Raw genomic sequence first — 3,955 nt, 5'->3', positions numbered from 1 at the left:
TATGCCCTCAGCAAAACCATTTCTAAGATACTGTAAAGAATTTCTGTCAAAGATTTCATATCAGGCATTTCTTAATGTTGTGAGCTAGTTTCCTGTTACAAATTCCTTTGTGATCACCTTAGGATTTCTGTTGATATCAAATGGCCTTAGAATTTCTGTAATCACCAACATCTCAAAACATCATTGTTAAAGTCAAACAATTTGGCTATCAACTCCCTGAAAAAAATCACTGTATTCTTTATCAATTCTTTATCATTTTTAGAACCAACTATTTTCTTATGTTGTGGCCATTTATGAGTACTACTGCAGTAACTTCCGTATTTACTGTATCTGCCACTGGGCCTGGACCTGGCAATTATGGTTTAACCCTTATGTTTCACAATTGCAAATAATGAATTTTATATCATGTCAAATGATATGAAATTACCATAATGGTTCCTTGGTTTCATCCAGAAATATTTTTTTCATCCAACAAGAAACCATAACTTTATTAATGATAGAAAAAGTACAAATTTCAAACCAAGATGCAGCTATTCTTTTGAAACACCAAAAAAAGTCCTCCTTTTCAGATGGTCACATTGTTAATTCCGTAACAGCATTTACAATATCAGTACTGTTGTTCTTCAGGGCTTGGACAGCTTTGATCTTGAAATATTTGCCTGTGACATGACCAATTCTATGTCCTTAACTTCTACACTGGTTTCATCAACTTCTTCTTCTTCACTCCTCTTGCACAGTTGGAGTCTGTGTGTTTTCTTGAATGTTTGAGACAGCTTCACCTTGAACTTTGAATTTCTCAGCAGCTGCTAGTTGTGTTTGCTGAGGTAAATCCTCGATCTTGGCTTCCCCAAAGACTATGTAGGTATCTGAAGCTGGGCTCTTGTAGACATCTGGTTTTGTGATGACAAAGAGGATATTCTTAGATTTCCAAATAGTGACTCTTGTAACCCCTCTAACCTGTCAAAGTCCCAGTTTGGACATAGATTTCCATGCCTTCTTTTCAATCCTGCTCTGTTTTGCTTTACTGACTGCTTCTTTACTGATTTTAGTGGCTGCTGCCAGCTGGGCTGGTTTTGTGGCTGCCTGTGTGGAATCCCATTCCTCAAGGTCTGATACTGATTCATCACTGTCAGATTCAGTTCCAGACCCTGTCTCAGCCTGGAGCTTTGGCAACTCCTGCTTTGTAACAGAGACGGTTTCTATGACTTCATAAGGCATTTTGTGAGGGGGACATGGAACCAAGATGGCAGCAGAAAGAGAGCAAGCAAGAACCTGACCCACACCTGTTGCAGAAGGAGCAGGAATATTTTATATAAATTCCCTTTTATGATAACCCTTCTTCTTTCAAAGGTTAAATTTACATCGTTGAATTTGTAAGCAGAATATCAATATAAATTGTATTGGTTTTGTATTGCTGTGTAAACATTTATATAAGACACTGATGAAAGAAATTGATGACACAAATAAATGGAAAGACTTGATACCAAGCCCAGAGATTGGAAGAATTAATATTGTTAAAATATCCGTACTATTCAGAACAATCTATAGAGTCAGTGCAATCCCTACCAAAATACCAATAACATTTTTCAGAGAACTAGAACAAACAATCCTAAAATTCGTATGGAACCACAAAAGACCCTGAATAGCCAAAGCAAACTTTAGAAAGAAGAACTCTTTTGGCCAGAGTTCCTTGCCACATGGGCCTCTCTGTAGGGCAGCTCTAATATGGGAGCTGTTTTCTGCTGGAGCAAGTGATGGAGGGGAGGACACTTAAAACAGAAACTTTTTTGTAACCTAATCTCAGAAATGATATCTCATCACTTCTCCTAGATTCTATTCATTAGAAGTGAGTCCAGCTCACTCAAGAGAAAGGGATAATAAATGTCTGTGAACACCAGAAGGCAGAGATCATTAAGGACTATTTTAGGGACTAATTACTACTTCATTTGTCCACAGTATATGTGGAAGTTGAAGTATGCAAACTGATTTGTAAATACGTTGGGAGTAATTTCTAGGGAGTGATTCTCATAACTTTTCTATTTGATAAAGACATCTAACTCTCTAGGCAAGGATATAGTTTTAAAGCTCTTTAATTTTTATGAAGAGTGCTAATATAATACTAGAATAACTAATACCTAACATATAAATATCTATATATTAGCTTTATCTATATACATCTAGACAACTAGTTTGCTTTAAAGCTTACAGTTATTTATTGAGTGTTTACTCTATGCCTGGTACTTTGCCAACCAATCCACAGAAGTCAGTGCAAAGTGGGTATCATTACTCTCATTTTACCAAAAAGGAAACTTATAGAGGTTAAATGAAGTACTCAGGACCACATAGCTAGAGAACTGGGCCACTGGGGTTTAAATATAAATCAAAAGCCCATCCTACATGTAGCCCTCACACTGTCCAGAAATTTAGTTATGAATAGATTTTCATCTAGCTTCTGTCAAAAATGAATTTATGCCAAATTATATTATAATAATAGACTGTGGTGGCAAATGTATTCCCTGGTTGATAAAGAGAATCAACTTGGGGGCTTTAAAATATACATAGTTATATAAGTCCTAACCCAAAATCTATTGAATCAATATGTCTGGGAATAACTTCAATACATATATGTTTTATATCTTACATTTTAAAACATTCCCCAGAAAATACTTGTGGTACAGCTTTGGAAAATGTTGATTTAAAGTTGACATTAGTGATTTATTCCACTAAATCAGTATTTCTAAAAATACGGTCTATAGAGCTGATGCCCACTAAATACAAGTTTTTCAACAAGAAGTCCTAGAGGAGGAGGAGTCCAAGATAGCGGAGGAGTAGGAGACCTTAGTTTTGTCTCATCCCAGGAATTCAGCTAGATAGCTACCAAATCATTCTGAGCACCTGTGAACTCACCTGGAGATCTAAGAAAAAAATTGCTGCAACTCTACAAATAGAAAAGCAACCATTTTCTGCAAGAAGGCAAGAAAGAAAAACTCACCTCAAAAAAGAGAACAAGAGGCAGTACTGACTGCCAGGGACCTAATCAGTATGGATATAAGTAAGATGTCAGAACTAGAGTTCAGAATAATGATTACAAAAATACTAGCTGGACTTGTAAAAACCATAGTGAACATGAGAGAATCCCTTTCTGGAGAAATAAAAGAACTAAAATCTAATCAAGTCAAAATAAAAAAGACTATTAATGAGATACAATTAAAAATGGAGGCTCTAACTGCTAGGATAAATGAGGCAGAAGAAAGAATTAGTGATATAAAAGACAAAATGATGGAGAATAAAGAAGCTGAGAAAAATAGAGATAAACAACTACTTGGTTATGAGGGAAGAATTTGAGAGATAAGTGATACTATTGTGCAAAACAATATTAGACTAATTGGGATCCCAGGAGAGAAAAGGGGTGGGGAGAGCAGAAGTTATACTGGAGCAAATTATAGCACAGAACTTCCCTAATCTGGAGAAGGAAACAGGCATTCAAGACCAGGAGGCAAAGAGAACCCCCTCAAAATCAATAATAATAGGTCAACAACTTAACATATAATAGTGAAACTTGCAAATCTCAGAGACAAAGAAAATCCTGAAAATAGCTCAGGTCAAGAGGTTCATAATCTACAAGGGTAGGAACACTAGCCTGGCAGCAGACATATCCGCAGAAACCTGGAAGGCCAGAAAGGACTGGCATGATATATTCAGGGTGCTAAATGGGAAAAGTATGCAGCCAAGAATATTTTATCCAGCTAGGATGTCATTCAAGATAGAAGGAGAGATAAAAAGCTTCCAAGACAAAGAAAAACTAAAAGAATTTGTGATCACTAAACCAACCCTGCAAGAAATATTATAGGCTATCCTTTGAGCAAAGAGAGACCTAAAAGTAACATAGACCAGAAAGGAACAGAGACAATATACAGTGACAATCACTTTACAGACAATACAATGGCACTAAATT

At 36.2% G+C, this 3,955-nt stretch overlaps 1 pseudogene; it reads right to left on the bottom strand.

Moving 5' to 3' along the window:
* Positions 1–558: 558 nt before the first annotated feature.
* On the bottom strand, positions 559–1,218 carry LOC122904033 (annotated as a pseudogene).
* Between the last annotated feature and the right edge of the window lie 2,737 nt (positions 1,219–3,955).

The sequence above is a fragment of the Neovison vison genome, chromosome 4, assembly GCF_020171115.1.
Source record: "Neovison vison isolate M4711 chromosome 4, ASM_NN_V1, whole genome shotgun sequence".
Taxonomy (NCBI): domain Eukaryota; kingdom Metazoa; phylum Chordata; class Mammalia; order Carnivora; family Mustelidae; genus Neogale; species Neogale vison.
Note: the sequence above shows the minus strand (reverse complement) of the source record. Positions and strands in the feature narration are given on the sequence as shown.